Source organism: Lampetra planeri, chromosome 52 (genome assembly GCF_965212315.1).
Source record: "Lampetra planeri chromosome 52, kcLamPlan1.2.h2, whole genome shotgun sequence".
In the NCBI taxonomy this organism is placed as follows: domain Eukaryota; kingdom Metazoa; phylum Chordata; class Hyperoartia; order Petromyzontiformes; family Petromyzontidae; genus Lampetra; species Lampetra planeri.
The window spans coordinates 133443-147711 of NC_136158.1; positions in this window are offsets into that span (position 1 = coordinate 133443).

The following is a 14269-nucleotide window of genomic DNA, read 5'->3' on the forward strand; positions in this document are numbered from 1 at the left end:
AGGGAGAGTATGTGAGGGGGCACCCCCCCCCCTCCCAGAATAAATGCTTCCAGTGTTCGTGGAAAGTACCTCCACCCCGCCCACCTGCCCGCCCCCCAAATCTATCTCTTCCAATCACCCGGGGTCTCTTCTCTCCTGCATCACCACCACCGGCTTCCCTGTCCCTCCCGGTGGTGGGTAGTGGGGGGGAGGGATGGAGGGAATGCGTGAAATGTTGGAGAGATGTTTGGGTTGGAAAGGGAGGGGACGTTGTGGGACTGTGCCCCCCACCCCTCCCCCCTCATCTCTTCTAACCGGTGAAGATGTTCCATTAGTGGGGTCCATGTTTCAGAAGCGTAGAGAAGGGAGGGAATGACTGTGGAGCAACAGACCAGGTAGCTTCCACACAGCGTTGTGCAACTGATGAAAAGATAATGCCACTCGACTGATCCAGAGTGAGACCTCTGCTGTCAAACTGGAACGGCTCGTGAGCACACTGCCCATGTATTGGAAACTCTCCACTCTCTCCACAACTGCCCTATAACCAATTGGGAGTTGTGGGGGTGGAGTATCCGATGGTACAAAATGCCCAGGAAGGTGCTTAGTTTTGGTGGAGCTGATGGTAAGGCCCAACCTCTTAGTAGCAGCAGTGCTTCCAACTCCTCCTCTGTATAAGCAACAATTACCAGATCATCGGCATACATAACATGGTTGAGCAACAGAGAGCCATCCCTTGACCGCACCCAGGCATCGATCAGCCTCCCATTGTATCTGTATCAGATGGAAATTCTTATGGTACAGCTATTGAAGGCTTCACGAACTACGTGATCGAAATAAATGTTAAATAATATGGGAGTCATAGGACATCCCTGTCACACCCACAAGGTGTACAGGGAATGGCTCCGACTTCCGGCCATGTAGTTTTACACGGGCCCGCTCACCATCATGAAAGCACGAAGAGCAACCCAGATTCCAGGCCTACTAATGGTATCATAGGCCTTGACCAGGTCAATAAAGCAGAGATGTAGGTCTTGTTGGAATTCCCTACACCTCTGCTGTAGCAGACGGACACAAAAAATGACATCTGTGCAGGACCGCCATTTCCTGAAACCACATTGGGGGTCCGCAAGCCTCTCCTCAGCGTGCCTAGCAAGGCAATGTTGAATAATCCTTGCCAGGACCTTTCCCGGCACACTGAGGAGTGAGATGCCCCTGTAGTTGTTACAGTCTGTGCGGTCCCCCTTCTTAAAGAGGGGGACCACCAGGGCATCCTTCCAATCCTGCAGAACCGGTCCAGTGGTCCAGACTGTTGTTATTATGTCATGTAGGGCAGTTTGTGCACAAACGCCACCCCCCCTCAGAATTTCACTTGGGAGATCATCTCTGCCTGGTGCCTTTCCTAGTCTTAGACTCCGGATCGCCTTCATTACTTCCTCAACAGAATGCACCTCAGCCAGCCACTCACAGGTGGTGACTTTTTCTTCCAATATTTGAGGCACCGCAGTTTCCACAAGGCCATCCCCACTTTGTCCCACGATGTTTTCCAGGCTGAAGGATTTCCCCTCCCCCAGGACCTCACAGAAATCCTCGGCAAATCTGCAAACCTGTTCATGGGGGTCGGAGATTTGACCACCGTTCTTTCCCCTAATGCTGGTAATAGATGTGGTTCTGGAGGTGAAATTTTTAATGGGGTTAAAGAGCAATTTGTGATCGCGGGCCATTGAGGCAGACTCCATCTCCTTAGCAACCCGCAACCACCACCCATTCTTGCAGCGCCTCCCAGCTCTCCGAACCTCCGAGTGAAGGCTGTGGTAGGCCTTTTCATTCTCTGACGTAGGGTGTTGTAGACGATGAGAGTGGGCCTGTTGCATTTTCTCAGCCAGTCTGAACACCTCCTCTGTCAACCAGGGTCTCTGGGGAGGTCTGAACCATGTACCCAAAGCAGCCATTGAAGCTGCATGAGCCACAGTCATAAACCTCGCCCATTTCCCCTCGACATCTGGAGGAGTGGGGGACGATGCCAACCCCAGCCACAAGCGATGATGATATTCTCACTTGCAACTTTCATCACCTAGCTGAGACCATGCCACTATGGATTTGAATGGGGTCCTGGGTGTACACCCACCACCGGAGTGGAAGAATAGCAGGCGCATCTTACAAATTATAAGTCGATTATCAGTGGACAGATCAGCTCCACGGTAGGTCCTGGTGTCAAGGACATGAACCCGCATCCCCTGTTCCATCATTATGTAGTCCAGCAGATGTTCTTGCTTGGACCCGGCATGCATCCATGATGTTGTGTGGATGCGCTGATGCCGGAAAAGCGTGTTGGTAATTACAAGCCCATGGGCTGCACAAAAATCTAGCAACCCCCTACCGTTGTTATTGAGCTGATCTGGCCCATGCCTTCCAATCACTCCAGACCACGTGTTATCATCATGACCAACTTGGACATTGAAGTTACTCAACAAGATGACTATCCCGAGGGGCCACTTTAGCCACCACCTGTGACAGGAGGTCATAGAAGGTATCTTACTCTTTGGCCTTGCCTGCATCTCTCCACGGATGTTTGTCTCCGGTGCGGTATAAGTAACCACGACCACCACTCCTCACCTCTGGTTGATGGGAAGGCGAGCCCAAAGTAGCCTGGGGCTTACAGCTTCCCACACCTCACCGCCATTCTCCCACACCCCCGTCATTATTTTGTTCAGAAGAAGAGCCACTCCCTGTTGTTTGGCAGTCTCCTGTGCTGAGTCGAGGACTGTCCACCCTTCATGGTGATAGGAGCCAGAGCCGGTCCACCGGACCTCCTGAATACCACAGGGATCCAGGCAGTACCGGTCCAGCTCCCGACAGCGGAGTTGCAGCCTCTCCTCCGCAGTGAGCGTTAGAACATTCCACGTGGCCATCCGTAGTGGCTTTTTGTTGTTTCTGGAGGAGCCTCGAGGGTAAGGATTCAGTCTCCGCCAAATGGGTTTGGCCAGGGACGTCATAGACGCCTGTCCCCCGGGGCCTCCAGCACAATCTTTATTATTACATTTTTTTAGTAGTTTGGTGGTAGTTAATTGAAGGTGGAGGGGTTACCAGCCCCTCACACCCATCCAGATGCCCCCATTTGGCTGCTATGGTGGTTACAGACGCCATGAAGGGAAAGGCCAATCTAAATTGGCCCTCCGCCCATGGCACTGCCCACCACAGCATTGCCGTCCGGCTCCACGATGAGGTAGGGGGTTGTTTTTGCCAGATCAGTATCATTACCACCATCACCACCACCACCTCCATCACCACCAATGTCACCATCGCTACATCACCATCGCTAAAATCACCACCATCAACATCATCACCAACATCAACACCAGCCCACCAATGGCACCATCGCCAACATCACTATCATCACCATCACCGCCATGCGTGGCACTATGGTTCACCCACGGGCACTGCTCTCTGGAGTAGCTCCGCGCTAGACTCAGACACACAATGGCCAGCGCCTCTCTTTACAAACGACGCCACGGAATCTTGAACCGTGCCCAATGTGATAGTAGTAGTCGTAGTATTAATGATAATGACGGTTAACACATCCGTAGTATTAACCAGGGCTGCTGCTGGGTGTCGAACCGTTCGGTTTGTCGTCATAACCACTCCATAGGCCCCCGTTGGTGGTGATGACGTCAGCACGCAAGCACACTGAGGTACTACTCGGTGAGCCAAATCTGAATGTTTTGATTTTAAAAGTGATTTTCTTTTTTCTGTGGGGGGGGGGGGGTGAATCGGAGACTTGGCAGGGAAGTGACAGCGCCAAACTTAACACAGCCTGCGGATTGTGGCCATAGGGTGAACAGCACTTTCCCCATCAGTCTGTTAAGGCTATACGGGGGATATTTGTCTTTTGTGTGTGTATGTGTCTGTGTGGTCTTGTGGGAAGCGGTCTCGCAGTGGTTAACACGACAAACCCGGTGACCCGAGTTCGATTCCCGCTCACGGCCACCAACACAGGTGACGATTATCTGAACCGGTCATGGACCTCCTCCCCTAGGTCGACTCAGCCTCAAATGAGTACCTGGTGGTTCGTGTAAATCATCAGCACTGGGGAGACAAAGGCCACCGGTCGTGGTGCTGGCCACCCACCCCCCTCGTGTGCCGTGACGGACCTCGCAGACAGCACTTGTCCCAATAGCTTATAGAGGTTATATGCGGGGGGGGCTTTGTATGTAAGCGTGTCTATAAATGTAACCTATAACACCTGAGTCTGTCCCCTGAATTCCTGCTCACGAGCCTTCCACACTGCCTGTGGTCTCAGTGCACCGAGCGTGGCACAAGCGGCGTGGTGACGTCACTGGTCGTGCTGTTGTGTGGCTGTGTTAGAATGGATGCTGTGTGTTGGTGCGTGTTGGTGCTTGTGTAAGGGGCTGTATGTATGTGCGTGTGTATGTGGCATCAAGGCCTCGCTTTGGTCTTCCCTAGGTTGACTCAGCCCTAAAACATTGAACTGTTGCGCTGACCGCACAAAGTCGGCGTCGACACTGGGGGGGGGGGAGACAAAGGCGGCCGGGCTTGCAAACTGTTGCGCCGCACCGGCCTTAAGAGGTGTTCGCTAATAATAGCACTTGCCCCCTTGCACGGGAAATCGTCGTCTCTAAGCCATTTGGAATTTGTGACCATACCTTTGTGACGTCACGGCCTCACGTGGTTTTGTATCTAATTTTTTTAATGTCGACGCTGTCACGTGTTCGAGCGTCGCGCTTGCCGGGAATGTTTTGCGCGGTTGAAAAACTCTTCCTCACCCTCCCCTCTTCACCGCCTCCTCCTCACCCCTCGTTCCGACCGCATTCTCCTCTCTGCTCCTCCTCCAACCCATCCTCCTAATCACCATCATCTGCATCGAATCCGACCCTCAACCCCAAACCAGGGCCCAAACCCACGAACCCAACACTCAACCCGATACTAATCAGTCCTCAGCCCTAACCCTGCATCCAAGTCCTACCGCTAAATCCTACCAACTACCCTAAGCTTACTCCTAAACCTTTCCCCCTATCCCATAAACCCTATCTCCGATCTTGTCAACCCCTATCCCGTAAACCCCCATAAGTGTTTGCAATAGAAACATACAACTGTTCTGTACGAATTAAGCAAATAATTATAATTATAATAGATATGATATTAATGATGGCGATGATGATTTGTTAGCAATGTTGATAACACACGTACGTACGTGATACAGATATGTGTATATAAACGAGTGGGGAAGACGTGATATTGGTATAAAGGTGGGTGATTTGGATGCTTGTATCTGACGTTGTATGCCCTTGTACAAGACCTTGTCTACAGAGCTCGCCGTCCCAACTGCCCCCACCCCCGACGCCAATGCCCACCCAGCGGTGTCTAAAATTAGTACTCCGATAGTTGGCAACATCTAGACGCCGACCTCTTGTTCAGAGGTACAAGTCGGGTGGAAAAGTAGGCCAAATACCACATTTAAAAAGACGGGGGGGGTGCGGCAAGGCACCTGCAGGGGCCGCACATTTTACAATTTACGTGGTGTGAATTTAATTTTTGGGTGAAAGGGTTATTTAAAAGAAAGGATTGAGTTAGAATACATTTTATGGGGAAAGAAAATCCCATGAATAAATAAATTAACGTCTAACTCTTAAATATATATACGTAAAAATAAAACTTACAAAGCTCAGGCGAAAAGTTTTAGCATTTATTGTCAGATTTTATTTTGCGGTCGAACTGATTTACGGTGGCGATGATGATGGTGGTGAGGATGATGATGGTGGTGAGGATGATGATGGTGGTGAGGATAATGATGGCGATGATGAATGTGATGATGGCGGTGATGATTATGGTGGTGATGATGATGATCGCGGTGATGATGATGGGGATGCTGATGGCGATGATGATGGTGATGCTGATGGCGATGATGATGGCGGCGATGATGATGGCGATTGTGATCATTATGGTGATGCTGATGATGGCGATGATGATGGTGATGCTGATGGCGAGATCGGCGATGATGATGGCGATTATGATCATTATGGCGATGCTGATGATAGCGATGATGATGCTGATGATAGCGATAATGGCGATAATGATGGCGATTGTGATGGTACTTTAGCAGACACGCACACAGAGTACCACAGACAGAGCTGTACGTTACACATGTAAATACTTTATATACAAAGACGCCCCGTATAGACTTGACACACTGTTGGAGCAAGTACACACACACACAGATCACAAGCATCCACTGTGTAGTCGTTTCAGACGATCCACGTGATTCATGAGCCGAAGTTGGTCTTTTAAAACCTTGTTTTGAATAAGTGAAAATGTTTTTCTTCGTGGTGGGGAAATATAATTGAAAAAAACTGAGATCTTTCGCACACAAATCTGTGTCCGTGTAAGTTTATTTTTTCATAGTCTGATTTATCGATCGATTCGCGTGTTTGTTATTTCTTTCCAAATCGTCGAAACTCAACACATCGTTAATAACACTGTGAGTGATGGTGGTGATGGCAGTGTTATTGGTGGTGATGTTATTGGTGGTGATGGTGATGTTGAAGGTGGTTATTGAGATGTAATGGTAGTCGTGCTGATGTGAAGGTGGTAAAAGTGTTGATGGTGGTGATGACTGTTTAGATGGTGGTGATGTGAACGTGTTGAAGGTGATGGGGGTGATGGTGATGACAGTGTTGATGGTGGTGATGGTGACATCACAACATCCTCCTATGCCCAATCTCAAAGTTGCTTACCCCACCCTCCACCGTGCAAACCACGCGTCCCACCCATCACAACCTCCACCTGAACTATGGTTACCACCTCTGACCTTCAATACACCGAGACGTCGTCACAAGAATGGTTTTATCTCAAAATCCCGGGCAGGTGACAAGCGCTTCGTGTGAATGGAAGCCTCGTTCAGAGTGAGCTATCATCATCATCATTATTATTATTGTAAAGGCAAAGAACCTTCCAAACCTGTGAGCGGCATCATGAATGTTACACAGATGACGAGGAGTCGGGGAGGAGGCTGGTGACGGCACTTGTGTCGTCTTCGACCACAGCCACACTCGTCCCGAACACCAAGCACACGCACGCGCGCGTCTCACAGCCCCCTGCCTGCCTGTCAGCCCTCCATCTCCGCCCTTATCCTGGATGTACAGGATGTCGAACTTCGCTCGCACCGCACGGAGCCAACCACGCCAATCGGAGGTGCGGGGAAGGAGCACGAACGACACCACGACAACAACAATCTGTCCCAAAGAAATCTGCGTCTTCAGTCGAGACCACCGCAGACGCGCATCTGATCCCGTGATGCAGCATCACCACCCCATGGGGAGACGCCGGCGTGCTGCTAAATGGGCGCTCGCTAACAGCACTTGCCCCCACCAGTTTGTGTTCACACACGAGTCGCCAGGACCACGCCCCGCGGGGCTCCACAGTGCTGCTGATGTTTGCACGCCCAACACCAAGTCCTCGTTTAAGGCTGAGTGAACCTAAGGGAGGCTCACGATGACACTGATGGTGGCCGTCGATGAAGTTGTTATAATTATTAATTACATAAATATCAGAGAGCGGTAATTGAACTCGGAGCGCCGTGTGCTAACCATTGCGCCACCGCTCCCCTCGAGGTATTACAGTAGTTTCAATCCCCCGTCCTGCACCTGTGAAGGGCGGCACGGCGCACGAGGAGAGGGTGGGTGGCCAACACCACGTCACGCACGTACACAGACACACACGTGTACACACACACACACGTGTACACACACACACAAACGTGTACACACGTGTGTGTACACACGTGTGTACACACACGTGTGTACACACACACGTGTACACACACACGTGTACACAGGCAGACACGTGTACACAGGCACACACGTGTACACACACGTGTACACAGACACACACGTGTACACAGATACACACGTGTACATAGATACACACGTGTACACAGGCAGACACGTGTACACAGACACACATGTACACAGGCACACACGTGTACACAGACACACATGTACACAGGCACACACGTGTACACACACGCGTGTACACAGACACGTGTACACACACGCGTGTACGCAGACACACGTGTACACACACGCGTGTACACAGGCACACACACCGAAAACAACCGCCTTGTGCGTCCCGACTGTCCTCGTGCCAGGCTAGGTGCACCACATATATATACACATCGACAACTCCACACACAAACACAGACAACTCTAAACAGACAGATCTCCCGTATAGCCTTCACATACTGCTGGGGCAAGTGCTGTTAACAGGCACCAATGAAGCCCGGAAGAGCACACGAGGGGGTGGGTGGCCGCCACCGCCACCGCCGTGTTTGTCTCCCTCGTGGCAATGTTTGTACACACCGCACTCGGAACTCAATTGAGGCTGAGTCGACCTAAAGGATTGCAGTGGGTGGCACAGTCGTCGTGTGGCGAGTGTCTGGGCACGTGATCAGGCACGGGGCTATTCATGAGTTTGACGCCTCTGGCCGATCAGGGTCGATTTGGGTTCGAGCCATAACAAATACAGAGATAAAGAGCCCCTGTATAGCCTCTAACAGACTGTTGGGCAAGTGTTGATAGCGAAGTGGTGGATGGTGATCTAAGCATCAGCACTGGGGATACAAAGACGGTTGGGCGTGGTGTTGACTCACCCCCTCTCATGCACAAAAGACAAAGATCCCCGTATAGCCTTAATATACTGTTGGGGCAAGTGCTGTTATCGCGAGCACTTTGCTCGCTATAACGCTACACACAGATACACACCTACACACACACACTCATAGACACACAGACACACACCTACACACACCTACACACACTCATAGACACACACCTACACACACACACTCATAGATACACAGACACACACCTACACACACACACTCATAGACACATAGACACACACGTACACACACACACTCAGACACACAGACACACACCTACACACACACACTCATAGACACAAAAACACACCTACACACACACACTCATAGACACACAAACACACACCTACACACACAAACACACACTCATAGACACACACCTACACACACACACTCATAGACACACAGACACACACCTACACACACCTACACACACAAACACACACTCATAGACACACACCTACACACACAAACACACACTCATAGACACACACCTACACACACACTCATAGACACACAGACACACACCTACACACACACACTCATAGACACACATACACACCTACACACACACTCATAGACACACAGACACACACCTACACACACCTACACACACTCATAGACACACACCTACACACACACACTCATACATACACAGACACACACCTACACACACACACTCATAGACACACAGACACACACCTACACACACACACTCATAGACACACAAACACACAACTACACACACACACTCATAGACACACAAACACACACCTACACACACAAACACACACTCATAGACACACACCTACACACACACACTCATAGACACACAGACACACACCTACACACACCTACACACACAAACACACACTCATAGACACACACCTACACACACAAACACACACTCATAGACACACACCTACACACACACACTCATAGACACACAGACACACAACTACACACACACACTCATAGACACACAGATACACACCTACACACACACACTCATAGACACACAAACACACACCTACACACACCTACACACACTCATAGACACACACCTACACACACTCATAGACACACAGACACACACCTACACACACACACTCATAGACACACAGACACACACCTACACACACCTACACACACAAACACACACTCATAGACACACACCTACACACACACTCATAGACACACAGACACACACCTACACACACACACTCATAGACACACAGCCACACACCTACACACACACACACATAGATACACAGACACACACCTACACACACACTCATAGACACAGACACACACCTACACACACACACTCATAGACACACAGACACAGACCTACACACACTCACTCATAGATACACAGACACACACCTACACACACACTCATAGACACACAGATATACACCTACACACATATAGACACACAGATACACAGACACACACTCATAGATACACAGACGCACACCTACACACACACACTCATAGATACACAGACACACACCTACACACACACTCATAGACACACACCTACACACACCTATACACGCATACATACACACTCATAGACACACACAGACACGCACACACCTGTACACACACCTACACACACACACCTACACACACACACCTACACAAACACCTACACACAGACACCTACACACAGACACCTACACAAACACCTACACACAGACACGTGTACACATCTTCTTGGCTCTACTCCTAAACTTGGGCAAGCAAAGCCAGACTTGGTCACGCTACTCGCCCCCCAACCCCACTAGCCCCCCCCCACCACCCCAACCCCACTAGCCCCCCCACCACACCTCGCTAGACCCCTCCCCAACGCCGCGCCCTGCGGGATTCTTATGTAACGAGGCTGAGATGGGCAGGAGGAGCTCCCTGCAGCGGGAGTTATATAACACACACACACACACCTACACACCCATACATACACACACACACCTACACACCCATACACACACACACACACCTACACACCCATACACACACCTACACACCCATACATACACACACGTACACACCCATACATACACACACACCTACACACACATACATACACACACACCTACACAACACAACAACCGCCATTCGCCACTAAGTGGCGGTGACGTCACCACGACGCTTGTGCCAGGCCATGTGCACCTTGAGGCCACGTGAAGTGTCGAACGCCCGCTGGCAGGAGGTCACGGGGCAGACCCAGGTGCCACGGGTCGACTGACCGAGATGACCGAGATGACTGGCTGATGCACCACCTGTGCCCCCTACTGTGCCAACTTGCTGTGCTTTAGCCACCCGGCGCTCCGCTCGTTGTTGTGAGCGTCGCTCCTCCGCCCTCCGTTGTTGTTGGAGGGCGACTGCCTCCAACTGCCCAGTAGCGTCCTTCACGAGCCTCCTCCACTGAGGCCGATCTTGACACCGCTGGTACCAGTCATCGGCAAGTCCACTCAGCTCCACGTCCTCCTGTACCACATCACTCCATCTCTTCTCTAGCCCGTGCCGCGCCCGTTTAGCCCCCTCGATCCGGCCGAACAAAAGCTGTTTAGGCATGCGGTGGCTGGGCATGCGGGCTACATGGCCCAGCCAACGCAGCCTTGCCTGCCGGAGGAGCTCACCGATGAGACTTTGCCCAGATCTTTCTAGGATTTGTGAGCTCCTCACACAATCCAGCCTGGTTAAACCCAGGATGGATCGTAGGCAGGCCAGCCTAAATGTTTCCAATCTGCGAAGATGCTCCATTAGGGGATTACACGTTTCGCAAGCGTAGAGAAGGGATGGCCGAGAAGACCTGACGCTTCGTGCGGAGCGACAGACCAGGTAGCTTCCACACAGCGTTACGCAACCGATGAAAAGATAATGCCGCTCGACTGATTCTGAGTGAGACCTCTGCTGTCAAACCGGAGCCAGTCATGAGCACACTGCCCAGGTATGGGAAACTCTCCACAACTGCCTCCACAACACATCCATACATACAAACATACATACGCATACACACCTCCATACATCCATACTTACACTCTAATACATACATCTAGTGCATATACTGTATATTCACACCGACACACCCATACATACATATACACTCATGAACACTTAACCATACAACAGCCGCCATTCACCGCCCCGTGCCTGTACCAGGTCAGGTGCGCCTGGACGCCACGTGAAGAGTGGAAGCTTTGCTGCTGTCGGGAGGTCACGGGGCAGACCCAGCAGGTGCCGTGGGTCGACTGACTGAGACGACCGGCAGATGCACCACCTGTGCCCCCTACTGTGCCAACTTGCTGTGCTTTATCCGCCCGGTGCTCCGCTCGTTGTTGTGAGCGTCGCTCCTCTCCCCTCCGTTGTTGCGACTGCCTCCAACTGCCCAGTAGCAGCGTCCTTCACGAGCCTCCACAGAGGCCGATCTTGACACCGCTGGTACCAGTCATCGGCAAGTCCACTCAACTCCACATCCTCCTGTACCACATCACTCCATCACTTCTCTAGCCCGTGCCGCGCCCGTTTAGCCCCCTCTATCGAAAAAGATACATATACATAGAAGACAAAGATCCCTCTTATAGCCTGAACGAACTGTTGGGGCAAGTGCTGCACACCTACAATGACTGACACATACATACGTAAGACAAATATACCCCGTACAGCCTAAACAGGCTGCTGAGGCAAGTGCTGTTAGCGATCAGCACCTATGAAGGCCGGCACGGCACGCGAGAGTATTGGGTGGCCAAAACCACGCCCGACCGCCTTTGTCTCCCTAGTCCTTAAGTTTTATACACACTGCGCCATATACAGTATTCATTTAAGGGTGAGTCAACCTAGTGGGGGGGGGGGGTGAGGACGAACTCAGATATTCGTCACTGATGTTAGCCGTGAGCGGGTAGCTTCGCAGCGCGATTACCCCCCCCCCCCCTTATGTCAATACAGCTGATCTGTATTTAATTAGCGTATTGTTTATTTAGTCATAATCTTTTATATCTATTCATTTGGGTTTGGGTTGCGAAATATTCACGGGACTGTTTTCTGTCTTGCAAGCAGAATCGCACTCACGATATCAAACCTGGATTCAGCCCCACGTGACTAAACCGGGGTTCTCAAGTGCAGTGAGTGGTGGTCCCGATCACCAATGACACAGAGACCCATCGCCCCACACAGAGACCCATACACTCACACAGAGACCCATAGACTCACACAGAGACCCATCGCCCCACACAGAGACCCATACACTCACACAGAGACCCATAGACTCACACAGAGACCCATAGACTCACACAGAGACCCATCGACTCACACAGAGACCCATAGCCTCACACAGAGACCCATACACTCACACAGAGACCCATCGACTCACACAGAGACCCATCGCCTCACACAGAGACCCATAGACTCACACAGAGACCCATCGCCTCACACAGAGACCCATAGACTCACACAGAGACCCATAGACTCACACAGAGACACATAGACTCACACAAAGACCCATAGACTTACATAAAATGAGCTGTGATTAAAACTAGCATTAGATTCGTCGGGTTGTAAATGGTAAATCTCACCAGGGCCCCATGCAATCAACACGTCGTGTCTCCGACTCTTGTCGTCCACTGTCTCTCCTGGTCTCTCCATGTGCGTGCCGAACAGAAGGGTCATTGCCCGAAACATCGCCTAGAATATATTTGTTATTTTCTAAGGCAACCAACACAACAAGAAGAGACATTATTTTTCGAATTCTATCAACTAAAAAAAAACTCTAAATATTTCAAGAGCTGCAATTCCGTTGTGTGGTGAATGCGAGTCTACGGGGTCCTGAACGAAGAGCGTCAAGAAGCAGCCCCCGAAGAGCCGCAGGCTCCCGGCCGCTGCTCTAAGGCCACGACGCACGCGGCCCTCCGAGCTGCCGAACGACGCGTCCAGTCGCTGGACGACGCTGATTCAGGGTTTCTCGCTGAACTCAGCTCCGGGATTCGAATTCGGGACCACATCGCAGGGCCGCGCCATCCACAGCTGGATCAGTGCCTCGGTCACATGGGGAGGGGTAGAGGGTGGGGGGCGGGGGGGTGATGTCGCGGTGGGTCTGAGATGTTGACTACCTCGCCTGGTAGACAGGAGGCTTGTGAGTTCGATCCTGACCCTGGCGCCTGCTGCTGTAGATTTTAAGTTTTCGCGTCTCTCTCCCCGTAGCCGCGTGGATTTTCTCCGGGTCCTCCGTTTTTCCCCCTCCATGTTTAGAATCAACATCACGCGTTCAGAGTATCTGGCTGCTAAAACTCTACCCACGATGACGACACGCAACTTCGTTGAGCTACCATGTGTGAGAGCCAGGTCCCTCCTGAAAAAGAGCCGCACAGATCAGTGGACTTTACCTGGTCAAATGAAAACGGTTTAGTTCGACCATACTTCACCACGCGGGTCGTCCGTGCGGATTGCTGAGATGGGTGAGTGGCACAGCAGCGGGCAGCTCAGACTGCGCCGCCGCCGCCGCCGGTGCGAGCTGCACGCCGGGGAGTCTGGCCGAGGTTTGCCGCCGGGTTCACAGCGTTGCTAACCGCTGCGCCACCGCTCCTCCCAGCCCGCCCCGCCCCCACGTTTTTATCT